The sequence below is a fragment of the Sus scrofa genome, chromosome 1 (genome assembly GCF_054392235.1).
Source record: "Sus scrofa isolate SSC_HxYL_T2T_F1_AM1 chromosome 1, Sscrofa_HxYL_maternal_Yorkshire_Landrace_v2.0, whole genome shotgun sequence".
Classification (NCBI taxonomy): Eukaryota; Metazoa; Chordata; class Mammalia; order Artiodactyla; family Suidae; genus Sus; species Sus scrofa.
The window spans coordinates 118,969,031-118,984,549 of NC_139383.1; the positions used below are offsets into that span (position 1 = coordinate 118,969,031).

General features: G+C 43.0%; 1 protein-coding gene across 14 annotated transcripts in view; it reads right to left on the reverse strand.

Annotated features, from left to right (window-relative positions):
- Nucleotides 1-15,519, reverse strand: part of TLN2 (talin 2) — a 471,505-nt gene that overhangs the window by 432,021 nt on the left and 23,965 nt on the right. The window lies entirely within an intron of this gene.

Here is a 15,519-nt window from a genome sequence, read left to right on the forward strand (position 1 = left end):
CTACTCAGATAACAACCAGGTAACAATTACCATTTAGGTCAGCTGTGGCAAAGAGGGATGGTACCAAGTGAAAGTTAGAGTCCATTAAAGTCCTGAATCTGATGTCTTAAAAAAGAATGACATCAATATAGATGGGGGATATCTAATTATTACTGGCAGTTCATAGGGAAAAGATCTGTGATTTCAACAACCATCCATTCATTCAGATGCATATACAGGGCACCTACAGATACAGGGACTGGGCTCTGGTGACCACGAGACACACAGGCCATACCCCTCTGAGGACTTCCTAAGAGCTAATATGATTCTGGGCTATATCAGAACAACTCCTCACCCCTCGCCCCATGCTGCTCGTCCCTGGGCTGACCATGTGGGAGGCCTCAAAGGCAGGTGTCTGTGGGCTTGTCTGACTGGATGGTGCTTCCATACTTTTTTTTTTTTTTTTTTTTTTGGATTTTTGCCTTTTTCTTGAGCCGCTCCTGTGGCATATGGAGGTTCCCAGGCTAGGGGTCTAATCAGAGCTGTAGCCACCAGCCTACACCACAGCTCACGGCAACGCCGGATCCTTAACCCAAAGAGCAAGGCCAGGAATCGAACCTGCAACCTCATGGTTCCTAGTCGGATTCGTTAACCACTGCGCCACGACGGGAACTCCTCCATACTTGTTTTAAAGACCAGGGCCCACGCTCAACTCCAGACTCTAAATCGATCTCTAGGAGAGGGTCCAGGTACTGCCAGCTTCCAAGTTTCCACAGCTGGGCTGAGAACAAGTATCTCAGCCAGGGTTGAGAACCAGTGGCCAAAGGATAGAACTGAGAAGGCAAACAATCCAGAAACCACACATAGGAGGAGTCATTGAACATGGGTGAATAAAAGGGACTACCTGGACAAAAGATGGCATGAAGGATGGGGATGGGACACGGGGCTTTCCTGCGGAAAGCATTTCTACGTTGCTGCTGGGGTGCCAAGGATTAGGACCAATGGATCGACAATGGTGGGAGGACAACACCCAAAACAAGGAATTCCTGGTACCTTCAGTCTGGAGACCTCCAGGGCTCCTCCCAACTCTTGTTATTATGCTCTAATGGCTTTCAATGTTCTAAACAAGAAATAATCTGCAATCATGAACTCATTAGTGCGTACATTCAGGGAGTGGAGGAGATTCTAAAAGTCATTAGGGGGCCTCGCCTCCCCCCCTGGACATCTGCACTTAAAACAATCATCTCAGGTGATTCACTGCCTCGGACAGAGGTGATGCTTAAGCTCTACATTGAGAAACCCCAAGCACCCAGCAAAGCAAGTCTGATACAGAGAATGAGTTCTAAAACCTTCCCTGACCACAATGGTCACTCCGTCTTCTAAACCTCTAAAACGAGTAACGCTCATTTTAAATTTCATACACAACTTTATGCTGTTTTCCATCTCATGCAGACATGGTTAGCCTCCCAGTAAGCAAGACAGCATTTAACACCTATGCTCAGAAAACACCAAAAAGGATATCCTACATACAGGGGTGCTCAAAGGATGCTTTCTGTACTGAATAATACAAACTCAAAGAATTTTTAAGTCAGGACAGGTTAACCATTATCATCCAAAGGGATATGAAATTCTACTGAAAATATTCAACTCAAAAGTCATTACCTTTTAAAGTAAAGCATTTTAGGAGTTCCCCTTGTGGCGCAGTGGTTAACAAATCTGACTAGGAACCATGAGGTTGCAGGTTCGATCCCTGCCCTTGCTCAGTGGGTTAACGATCTGGCGTTGCCGTGAGCTGTGGTGTAGGTTGCAGACGCGGCTCGGATCCCGCGTTGCTGTGGCTCTGGCGTAGGCCGGTGGCTACAGCTCCGATTCAACCCCTAGCCTGGGAACCTCCATATGCCGCTGGAGCGGCCCAAGAAATAGCAACAACAACAACAACAAAAAGACAAAAAAAAAAAAAAAAATGAAGTAAAGCATTTTAAACTTTTTTTTTTTTTTTTTTTTTTTTGGTCTTTTGACTTTTGACGACTGCAACCATGGCACATGGAGGTTCCCAGGCTAGGGGTCAAATCGGAGCCATAGCCACAGGCCTACACCACAGCCGCAGCAACCTGGGATCCGAGCCACACCTGCGACCCATACCACAGCTCAGGGCAATACCAATCCTTAACCCACTGAGCGAGGCCAAGGATCGAACCTGCGTCCTCATGGATACCAGTCGGGTTCATCAACCACTGAGGCAGCCATGACGGGAACCCCACATTTTAAACTTTTCAAATGCAATTCAACTAGTTGGCAGAGTACTTTATGGCTCACAACTTGACTGTGAATGCATCAAATTGTGGACCACATGGCTAAAGCATGTCTGCTATAAAGTGCATCAGTGTTTTGACTTTCCCAATTTTATTGGTTTATGTTTTTGGCCATGCCTGCAGCATGCAGAAATTCTCATGCCAGGCATTGAACCCACACCACAGCAGTGACCCCGGCCACAGGGGTGACAACACTGGATCTTTACCCCACTGAGCCACCAGGGAACTCCATGACTTTCCCAATTTTATAAAGTTGAATGGTGTTCCTGTTCTTCCAGGGAAGGCCTAACAAAAAATCAGAATGAAGCAAAGCTGGATGAACAAGGAAACTTGAAGAGCTCTGGTGGAGGCCCATCTTTCGGAAAGCAGACCTGATGGAGAGGAGGAGGCCCGGGAGCTATCAGGAAACAGAGAATTCAGGTTCCTCCTGAAACGTAACAACCTTTATGGAAGATACTCTCCCTTCCTTGCCCCCAGGAGGACTTGTATTAGGATCAGGAGGTTGCCCCAATGGTTTGGAATTTGTAAGTGGCCAGCTCTGTTCCTTACATGTGCAGGCCAGTAAGAAAGACTCTGGGAAGCATCATTCTCTCTAGGAACTTCTGGCATCAGCAGCTTCCTTGCAGCCTTTAAGCCCACTTCTGATATGCCAAGGTCTAAGGCAGCAACATCCAACAGAAATAAAATTTGAGTCATATGTGCAATTTTACATTTTCCAATAGCCACAGCTAAAGAAGTAAAAAGAAACAGGTGAACTGGCTTTTAGTAATACAGTTTATTTAATCTGATATATCCAAAACATTATCATTTCAACATTTTATCGATATAAAAAATCATTAAGAAGGTATTTTACTGTCTTCCTTTTATCCCAAGTCTTTGAAATCTGGTATATATTTTACATTTACCACACATTTCTCAATTTGGATGCTAAATCTTCATTGGAAATGCGTGATCTATATTTTGATTTTATAACATTTATAGCTGAAAAGGCTGATTCACATACCCAAGTTATTCCAAACACACTTTAAAGATTTCCTATAACCAGGGTTCCTGGTGTGGCAGGTTAAGGACCCAATGTTGTCTCTGTGAGGATGCAGGTTTGATCCCTGGCCTCGCTCAGTGGGTTAAGGATCTGGCAATGCCACAAGATGTGACGCAGGTCACAGATGCAGCTGGGAGCCAGTGTTGCCGTGGCTGCGGTATAGGCCGGAAGCTGTGGCTCAGATTCGACCCCTAGCCTGGGAACTTCCATATGCCATAGGTGAGGCCATAAAAAGGAAAAAAAAAAAAAAAGATTTCCTATAACCAAATTGAGACACTAGTTTTAAATTTACATTGAGATGAATTACATAAATCAGTAATTCTATTTCTCAGTCCTACTAGCCACATTTCAAGTCTTCAACAGCCATATGTGGTCAGTAGCTTGCATAACTAGACAAGTCTAAGGGGTCTTCTTTCTAAATTACACCATACCGAAAGCTTTCTTTTCTTAATCATCATCAGGAGTAAGGGCTGCTCAAAGTGAAAAGGCACGAGCGATGTGTAGTTACCATTGTTATGAATAACTGAAGGGCTTTCTGGTTCCACAAGAGTTATGTGCATATCACGTTCTTTCTCAAGGATGAATGGGCATCTGACAGGTACAACCAGGAGAGAGACAGCTCTTAAAGAAAAGGAGTGGAAGCACATTCCTGGAGCACCCACGGTGAGCCAAGTACTGCACTGAGTACAGAACAGTCACTGTCCCCTTTGGTCCCCACCACCTATCTTCTGGCTGACACATCATTAACTGGATTTAGCACATGAGGAATCTCAAATTGGCACTGTGGGGGAATTGTCCAAGATCCCACAACTTCCCAGAAAAAAACCCTTCCTTTCTTCCCATGCCACATCAGGATGTAGGAACTGGGGTGGGGGTGGGGGGGCAATCTGTGTCCTCTCTACATTTAATACCAGGTAGACTCCAAGACAAGCCAGAATGCAGATAACCAGCGATGACAGGTCACACACTGGTCTGCAAATGAATGTGGATGGGAAAGAGGGCAGACCAGGAAGGAAAAGTCTGAAAATGCTACTTTCTACATTTTTGTCTCACTTAATACATAATCCTCCAGTGATGCCCCCTCACTGCCTCCTGACACTGCTGTGGTCAAGAGTCAGATGCTCAATTCCTACCACCAGCTTGGAGCTCTAGGAAGCTTCACAAATCTCCATCTAGCCTGGATGCAGTTCTTGCAGAGCCCAGATGCCAAGTCTGAGGTTCCTGCAGTAGGGCTGAATCGGACGGAGAAAACAATTTTCTGACCCAGTAATTGAGGGATGATCAAGTAAGTGAAGCAACATCTAAGAGGAAATTTCTGTACATGAACACGGTTATTAAACCCCAAGTTTCTTAGCAAAACCTTAATAAGGCCAAGATAAAGCATTTTGGGAAGCTTACTTGGGCTTTAAAGGAAGCATAACATGTCTGGGCTAAAACACATGTAAAGCCTTACCACTTCCTTAAGAGAAAGCCCAGAGACTAAACTGGTGAGGAAACAAAGATTATTCCTGAATATGATTGGAGGGGGGAAAAGAGACAAAGGGACTGAAGGAAAAGCAAGTCCAGGGAAGGAGGGAGGCAAATTAAGTGATGTTAATTCATCTGCAAAGGCTAAGTGAGCCAGAGGCAAAGAGCAAAGACCCAGTGGGGCCTTCCCAGGTTCAAAAATCCCCTCCGTGTCCCTCATTTCCTGTTCGTAGGGGGAAAAAAATACCTTTAATCTCCCAGGCCTTCCCTGAGTTCCAAAGAGCAGGCTCAAGCAGTTAATGATTAGAACAAGAGAGTCACAGGACTCCTAGTTCCTCCTGAAGGGGTATAGATAACAATCTGAGGCAAATCTTGGAGCTGTTCCCCAGAAACTAAGACCCCCCCCCGACCCAGGTGGAGGATAGTGACTACATGCTGACCACAAGCATGTAAACCACAGACCAGTGGGAACCAGAAGGTCGATGACTGAGATTCCCCAAACATTACCCTGTTACCTCACCATCAACCAATCAGAAGCAGGTCCAGGAGCTGATTCTATATCTTGCCACCCCCACCTCTAAAGCTGCCTTTAAAAACCCTTACCTGAAAGCCATCAGGGTGTTCAAGAGTTTTGGGCACAAACTGCCCATTCTCCTTGCTCGGTGCCCTGCAATAAACACTGTAGTTTCCCTTACCACAGACTGGTATTAGGAAATAGGCTTTGCGGGAGTGGGCAGGCAAATTGTGTCAGATGCAGAATTATACTGTGAGATCTTTCTGTCTTGGGGGAGAAGGAAGTGGCCTTGCCAACAGATGCCCCTAGATCTGAAGCCATCCCCCCATCTCCAAGGCACATTCCAACTTCTCCAGAAGCTGGTTTGTAACTTGATCTTGTTGGCTTGGATCATCAGCGTTGGAAAATAAGTCACATGAACACGGGAGATCTAGGCAAGGCTCTTTACTTCTGCAGAAGGGCACAGGTACTCCAAAAGCTGCGCAAAGAAGAAAAGACCCTCCCTGTTTATCCCTAACGCAGATGATGTACCTGTCCCCTTCCCATTGGTCAGGTCAGGGCACACATTCTTCTCCATTGGCTAATTTGAAACAAGTTGTTACTGGGAGAAGAGGGAAAGAGGAGGTGGGGTCACAGGAAGGCATTTAAGCAGAAACTGGAGCAAAATGGAGTAACCAAGATTTCCCTTAATAGAAAAGACATTATGTTACTTTCCACAATCTGCACATATATATATATGAATTGTTAGATTTCTGAACTAGGCTACAACAAATGCCTGGCCAAGGTGTTCTGGGTCTGGGGAGAGAAAAATAGCACCCTGGGGAAATGGAAAGGGAGCAGATCCTCCAAGTTATGGAATCACAGAACTTGAGTCCAAGGTCTTTCTTCAGATGAGGATCCTAAGGCCAGAGAGAAATGAAAATTGTCTGAGGTCAATGTCTACATCAGAAGCTAGGGCCCCTAGGAACTAAGGGAGAGCCCAGTTTCCAGGATACCTCAGCCACCCTCAAAAGAGCAAAAAAGCAAGGCTGCTCCCATAAGGTCAAAGGCTAAATAAGCCTTCTCACAAATGCGTGAGAGCCACCCCTTTGAAGTGTAATCATCAAGGAAGATAAAGCTCTATGACTCAGTTTCCTGGAAGGAAGTGGCCCTAATTTTAGTTTTCACCAGACTCTGAACTGTAAGTCCTACCTCCAGAGGTAAAGACCTGACAAACTGAGCAATTTTTTATCTTCAAGACATGAATATAATGCATTGTATCCACCTAGCTATATCAAAGAGTAAGATTTCTTTCCATCTTTGCAATCACTAGCTTGTAGTCCTTGCTGCAGGCAGCCTGGGATGTGCATCACATTCTGGTTTAATGCTTGTTAACACTTGACAGTTAACAAAATTGTTTTCTTTCTCTTCTGTCTTTGCAGAGAGGTGTCTTGGGTTGGGAAGAGATTTTGTTTTTAATTATATTTCCCTAACACTCCTCCAGAATCATCTCAACCTCCACCCACATCTGACCTCCTAAAAGTTATTTTATTTTTCATTTTAGTTACCTTAAATTAAAATGGTGTATAACTATGGTTTTATGTGATTGGCCATATTGTCTGGGAGGGGCACCCCCTACAACCCCCTCAGAGATACTAAAAGATGGAACTTGGTCCTTTGAATGTAGCTTGGGAGCAATCTCTTCCATCACCCTCCACACAACCCAAAGATCACAAATTCCAGCCATGAAAACAGTTCCAGAGACCCTGAGCTGGAGGACTGCAGCCCTTAGTACAGACTCTGCTCTCTGCCAGGAAAGACTTCGGCAGCTGCCCCTTCCTCTGGTAACCCCAATCAGAGCAGAAATGCTGCCCTATTCTGCTTGCAATGTTCCTCATCCCAGAGAAGGCATAAGTGAACAGAAACCTTTAAAGCTTCTTTTTTCCCTCAAAGTCAATACTATCTCCACACTCAGTTTGTTTCAGTTGGAAACATTTGTTCCACCAGGAAATGTTTCTCAGAGAGCTCTGTTTCAAGTGTTACAATGAAAAAGTCCTTGCAACTGGAAGAAGGCTCATCAAACATTTTTGCTAGCATATAGCCAGCAGAAACAGGTGAAAAACAGCCACATCTTATGCCACCTGCTGTGTTTTCCTCAGAGAAACCTGTCTCTCTGTGAGGCCCCCAGCCAGAGTTGGCACTGCTCCAGTCCCTTCCTCCCTGAGACCTTCCCCTCTCAGTCTATCCTTGACAGAACGATTGTCAAAGGCATCCTTCAGAGGAAATGTTCTGAAATTGATTCCCCCAGTCACCACCAGAGCATGCATTTTGCAGAGCCCAGTCTAAGGTGAGCCGGATAGACCTATCCATCCAGACTGTGGGTTGTCACTCAATATTACTGAGCACTAATGGAAATCTAGCATTATTTACCCTATCAACTTCGCCTGGGCTACCAGAACAAGAACCCAACGCAATTGACTACTTTGGGAAACAAGCCACCAGACTGCATATCCAAATAGTTTTTGCTGCTTAGGAACTGTATGGCAGCGATTCCCAGACCTGGGTGTGCATCAGAATACCCTGGAGAACTTGGTCCAACAAAGGTTCCTGGGCCCCAGCCCCAGAGTTATGATTCAGTGGGTGGGGGAAAGGTCTGGGACCCTGCGTCTGGAGTAAGTTCCCAGGTGATAACTGAGGCTGCTGGTCCCAGGAGCGGCCCTGCTGAACACATAGCACCTCAGTCACCAGTTGAATGACAGAGCCAGAACCTGACTTCTTACCCAAATGACCTAGCAGCAAGGCCAAGCCCAGTGGCTCTCAAACCCAATTCGCCTGGAATACTGCTATTCTACCCATGAAATCAAAACGTGGGATTTCCCCCCAGTTTTCAAAGCAAATTAAACCTCTGGCACTAATGACTACTTGCTACTGTTAGCATCTAAAAGGATTTAATTTAAACAAATCATATATTTTTGTTAAGATTTCATTGATACATATAGAACAGATAACAAACAAGACTGTTCTGTAGGCATTCCCATTGCAGCTCAACAGGTTAAGAATCCCAACTAGTATCCATGAGGATGCAGGTTTGATCCCTGGCCTCGCTCAATGGGTTAAGGATCCAGTGTTGCCATGAACTGCGATGTAGGTCACAGACACAGCTTGGATCCCGCATTGCTGTGGCTGTGAAGTAAGCCAGCAGCTGCACCTCTGATTCAACTCTTAGCCTAGAAACTTCCATATGCTGCAGATGCAGCCCTAAAAAGCAAAAAAAAAAAAAAAAAAAAAAAAAGGCAAAAAAAAAAGAAAAGAAAAAGAAAAAAAAGCCTATTGTATAGCCCAGGGACCTATACTCAGTGTTTTGTAATAACCTATGGGGGAAAGAATCTGAAAAAAGAATATATATATTCTATTTATAAAGAATATATATATTCTATATATAAAGAATATATATATAACTGAATCACTGTGCTGTACACCTAAAACTAACACAACATTGTGAATCAACTATACTTCAATTAAAAAAAAATACTTCATTGAGTTCACCCAATATGATATATGATTGAGAAGAAGTTGTAATGGCCTGGCTCACACAGCCAATACCACATGGAAGGACACCAAAATTCAGTGCACTTGGCCTTTAGCTCAGATCCAGCTTCACCATGGCATCTATCTGCTTTGACCAGGGCAGCTGGATATTCTAAACACTTAACAAGCGCCAAGACTGTCACACAAAAGAAGGGCTTGGTTGCTTTCAAAACTCGATCTAGTGGACAAAATAGAATGGACACACACATTAGACTATTTTTAACCAAGGCAATGCGTAATCTATTGCTAAGCTGTGTGGCATAAACATTACAGGCTTCAGATTTTCCACACAAGCAACTAGGCATCACAGAAATGGCTACATCCTCCTCAGGCCTCAGAATCCTTTAGGACCCCCTACTCCAGCTAAAGGAAGCATCATAAAGTTTCAGTCTTCCCACAATTTAATTTAAAATGTAACATGTGGAGTTCCCGTCCTGGCTTAGTGGTTAAGGATTCAGACTAGGAACCATGAGGCTGCAGATTTGATCCCTGGCCTGGCTCAGTGGGTTAAAGATCCAGCATTGCAAGGGGAGGATTAAGATGGCAGAGTAGAAGGACTGGAGCTCAACTTCTCTCCTAAAAACAACAAAATTCACAACTAAAGACTGAGCACTCTTCACCAAAATGGACCAGAAACCTTAAAAAAGATACCCTACTCCAGAAGAAAAAGAGGAGGCCACATCAAGAGGTAGGAGGGGCAATTTCACGATATAAACAACCCCATACCCCCTGGGTGGGAAACTCCACAGACTAGAAACTAACTGGTTCACAAAGACTCAGCTACAGGGGCAAGAACTCTGAGCCACACATCAGACTCTCACGTGTGGGCACTGAAGGCCAGTGGGGCTTGTGCGCAAGAGCTCCACGGGACTGGGGGAAAGGGAGACCCTATTCTTAAAAGGCACACACAGACTTTCATGTGCACTGAGTCCCAGGGCAAAGCAAAGTCTCCAAGGGAATCTGGGTCAAACCTGACTGCAGTTCTTGGAGGACATCCTGAGAAAACAGGGGTGAACGTGGATTGTTGTGAGGGAAGGACATTGAAAGCAAAGCTCTCGGGAATATTCAGCAGCAGTGCCTTTCTCTGGAGGTGGCCATTTTGGGAAAATCTGACCCCACCCATCAGTCAGGCTGAGAAGACCCAGGGCAAACAACAACCCAGGTGGGATCACAGCCCCACCCCTCAGTAAACAGGCTGCCGAAAAACCCCTCAGGCACACAGCTGCCTCTAATCCCATCCAGAGACTAAGCCCCACCCACCAGAGGGATTAGAATCGGCTCCTCCCACCAGGCGGCAGGCATCAGACCCTCCCATCAGGAAGCCTACACAAGCCCCCATTACTGACTTCAGCCACAGGGGGGCAGACATCAGAAGTAAGAGAGGCTACAACTCTATTATCTGTAAGAAGGTCACCACACCAAAAACCTATAAAAATGAAAAGACAGAGGACTATAACTCAGATGAGGGAGAAAGGAAAAACCCCAGAAAAACAGCTAAGCCATGAGGAGATTCTCAGCCTCCAGGAAAAACACTTTCAACTGTTGATGCTGAAGATGATGCAAGACATTGGAAATAAACTGGAGGCAAAGATGGATAACTTACAGGAAACACTGACCAAAGAGATACAAGATATAAAACTTCAACAAGAACAGATGCAAAATACAATAACTGAAATAAAAAACTCACTAGAAGCAGCTAACAGCGGAATACAGGAGGCAGGAGAACGAATAAGTGAGGTGGAGGACAGATTAGTGGAAATTACAGATGTGCAACAGAAAAGAGAAAAAAGATTGAAAACAAATGAAGAGTCTCAGAGAACTCTGGGACAATGTGAAACGCACCAACATCCGTATTATAGGGGTGCCAGAAGGAGAAGATAGAGAGAAGGAGACAGAAAAAAATATTCCAAGAGATAATAGCTGAAAATTTCCCTAACATGGGGAAGGAATCACTCACTCAAATCCAGGAAGCACAACGAGTACCATATAAAATAAACCCAAGGAGGAACACCCCGAAACACATACTAATCAAAATGACCAAAATTAAAGACAAAGAGAAAATCTTGAAAGCAGCTAGGGAAAAGAAACAAGTAACATACAAGGGAACCCCAATAAGGCTATTGGCAGATTTTTCAACAGAAACTCTGCAGGCCAGAAGGGAGTGACAAGATATACTTAATGTGATGAAAGGAAAAAACCTCCAACCAAGATTACTCTACCCAGCAAGGCTCTCATTCAGATTTGAAGGAGAAACCACAACCTTCACAGATAAGCAAAAGCTGAGAGAATTCAGCAACACTAAACCAGCCTTACAACAAATACTAAAGGAACTTCTCTAGGCAGAAAAGAACAAGAGAAGAAGGAAAGGAAAAAGAGCAGCAAAAACAAATCCAAAGTAATTAATTAAGTGGCAATAAGAACATACATATCAATAATTACCTTAAATGTGAATGGACTAAACGCCCCAACCAAAAGACATAGACTGGCTGAATGGATACAAAAGCAAGACCCATATATATGCTGTCTTCAAGAGACCCACTTCACTTCTAGGGAAACATACACATTGAAAGTGAGAGGATGGGAGAAAATATTTCATGCAAACGGGGATCAAAAGAAAGCTGGAGTAGCAATACTCATATCAGACAAAATAGACTTTAAAACGAAGAATATTTTAAGGGACAAAGAAGGACATTACATAATTATCAAAGGATCAATCCAAGAAGATGATATAACAATTTTAAATATCTATGCACCCAACACAGGTTCACCACAATATATAAGGCAACTGCTAACAACCTTAAAAGGACAAATCGACAATAACACAATCATAGTGGGGGACTTTAACACCCCACTTACAGCAATGGACAGATCAACCAGACAGAAAATCAATAAGGAAACACAGGCACTGAATGAAGCATTAAACCTGATGGACTTAATAGATAATGTATAGGCCATTCCATCCAAAAGCAGCAGAATACACATTCTTCTCAAGTGCACATGGAACATTCTCTAAGACTGATCATCTCCTGGGCTACAAATCCAACCTCAGTAACTTTAAGAAAATTGAAATCATATCAAGCATCTTTTCCGACCACAACGCTATATGACTGGAAGTCAACAACAAGAAAAAAACTGCAAAAAACACAAACACATGGAGACTAAACAACATGCTACTAAACAAACAATGGATCACTGAAGAAATCAAAGAGGAAATTAAAAAATACCTAGAAGCAAATGACAACAAAGATACGACACTCCAAAATCTATGGGATGCAGCCAAGGCAGTTCTAAGAGGAAAGTTTCGAGCAATACAAGCCCACCTCAGGAAACAAGGAAACGCCCAAATAAACAAGCTAACATTACATCTAAAGCAGCTAGAGAGAGAAGAACAGACAAGACCTAAAGTTAGTAGAAGGAAAGAAATCATAAAGATCAGAGCAGAAATCAATGAAATAGAAACAAAGAAAACCACAGAAAAGATCAATGAAACAAAAAGCTGGTCCATTGAAAAGATCAACAAAATTGATAAATCCCTAGCCAGACCTATCAAGCAAAAAAGACAGAGGACTCAAATCAATTAAATTAGAAATGAAAAAGGAGAAGTAACAACAGACATCACAGAAATACAAAGGATCATAAGAGACTACTATATGCAACTATATGCCAATAAAATGGAAAACCTAGAAGAAATGGACAAATTCTTAGAAAAGTACAATCTTCCAAGACTAAAACAAGATGAAATAGAAAAGATGAATGGATCCATCACAAGAACTGAAATTGAAACTATGATTAAAAAACTTCCAACAAACAAAAGTCCAGGACCAGATGGCTTCTCAGGCGAATTCTATCAAACATTTAGAGAAGGGGAGTTCCCGTCGTGGCGCAGTGGTTAACGAATCCAACTAGGAACCATGAGGTTGTGGGTTCGGTCCCTGCCCTTGCTCAGTGGGTTGACGATCCGGCGTTGCCGTGAGCTGTGGTGTAGGTTGCAGATGCGGCTCAGATCCTGCGTTGCTGTGGCTCTGGTGTAGGCCAGTGGCTACAGCTCCGATTCGATCCCTAGCCTGGGAATCTCCATATGCCGAGGGAGCGGCCCAAAGAAATAGCAAATAGACAAAAAAAAAGAAAAACATTTAGAGAAGAGATAACACCTGTCCTTCTGAAACTATTCCAAAAAGTTGCAGAGGAAGGGATACTCCCAAACTCATTCTATGAGGCCACCATCACCCTGATACCAAAACCAGACAAAGACTCCACAAAAAAAGAAAACTATAGGCCAATTTCACTGATGAACATCGATCCAAAAATCCTCAACAAAATACTAGCAAACCGAATCCAACAATATATAAAAAGGATTGTACATCATGATCAAGTGGGATTTATCCCAGGGATGCAAGGGTGCTTCAATATCCGCAAATCCATCAGTGTGATACACCACATTAATAAACTGAAGAATAAAAACCATATGATCCTCTCAATAGACGCGGAAAAAGCCTTTGACAAAACCCAACACACATTTCTGATAAAAACCCTTCAGAAAGTGGGCATAACAGTAACCTACCTCAACATGATAAAGGCCGTATATGACAAACCCACAGCGAACATCATTCTTAATGGTGAAAAGCTGAAAGAATTTCCGCTGAGATCAGGAACAAGACAAGGATGTCTGCTCTCACCACTACTCTTTAACATGGTTCTGGAAGTCCTAGCCACAGAATCAGAGAAGTAAAAGAAATAAAAGGAATCCAAACTGGAAAGGAAGAAGTATAACTATCACTATTTGCAGATGACATGATACTATACCTAGAGAATCCTAAAGACTCTACCAATAAACTGTTAGAGCTCATCCACGAATTTGGCAAAGTCGCAGGATACAAAATCAATACACAGAAATTGACAGCGTTTCTATATACTAACAATGAAAAAGCAGAAAAGGAAATTAGGGAAGCAATCCCGTTTACCATCGCATCCAAAAGAATAAAATACCTAGGAGTAAACCTACCTAAAGAAACAAAAGATCTATACTCTGAAAACTACAAGCTACTGATGAAAGAAATCAAAGATGACACAAATAGATGGAAAGATACACCATGCTCGTGGATCAGAAGAGTTAATATTATCAAAATGACTATACTACCTAAGGCAATCTACAGATTCAGTGCAATCCCTATCAATTACCAAGGACATTTTTCACAGAACTCGAACAAAATATTTTAAAGTTTGTTTGGAAGCACAAAAGACCCAGAATAGCCAAAGACATCCTGAAAAAGAAAAATGGAGCTGGAGGAATCAGGCTCCCGGACTTCAGGCTATACTACAAAGCAACAGTCGTCAAAACTCCATGGTACTGGCACAAAGACAGACATATAGATCAGTGAAACAGGATAGAAAGCCCAGAATTAAACCCACGCACCTACAGCCAACTCATCTATGACAAAGGAGGCAAGAATATACAATGGAGAAAGGACAGCTTGTTCAAGTGGTGCTGGGAAAACTGGACAGCCACATGGAAAAGAATGAAATGAGAACACTCCCTAACAGCATACACAAAAATAAACTCAAAATGGATGAAAGACCTAGATATAAGACCAGACACTATCAAACTCTTAGAGGAAAACATAGGCCAAACACTCTCTGACATAAACGACAGCAACATCTTCTCAGATCCACCTATCAGAGTATTGACAATAAAAACAAAAATAAATAAATGGGATCTAATCAAACTTCAAAGGTTCTGCACAGCAAAGGAAACCCTAAACAACACAAAAAGACAACACACAGAATGGGAGAAAATCTTTGCAACTGAATCGACTGACAAGGGATTAATCTCCAAAATTTATAAACAACTTCTGCAGCTCCATACCAAAAAAACAAACAAGCCTATAAAAAAATGGGCAGAAGATCTAAACAGACAATTCTCCAAAGAAGACATACAGATGGCCAAAAAACACATGAAAAGATGTTCAACATCACTCATTATTAGAGAGATGCAAATCAAAACCACTCTGCGGTACCACCTGACACCAGCCAGAATGGCCATCATCCAAAAGTCTACAAACAATAAGTGCTGGAGACAGTGTGGAGAAAAAGGAACATTAGTACACTGTTGGTGGGATTGTAAATTGGTGCAACCACTGTGGAAAGCAGAAAACTAAACATAGAACTACCATTTGATCCAGCAATCCCACTCCTGGGCAGCTATCCAGAGAAAACCACGACTCGCAAAGACACGTGTACTCCGACGTTCATTGCAGCACTATTTACAATAGCCAAGACATGGAAACAACCTAAACATCCATCGACAGAGGAGTGGATCAAGAAGATGTGGTACATATACACAATGGAATATTACTCAGCCATTAAAAAGAACGAAATACCAGCATTTTTAGCAGCATGGATGGACCTAGAAACTATCATGCTAAGTGAAGTCAGCCATACAATGAGACACCAACATCCAATGCTTTCACTGACATGTGGAATCTGAAAAAAGGACAGACTGAACTTCTTTGCAGAACAGATGCTGACTCACAGACATTGATAAACTTATGGTCTCCAGAGGAGACATTTTGGGGGGTGGGGGGATTTGCTTGGGTTGTGGGATGGAAATCCTGTGAAATCAGATTGTTATGATCATTATA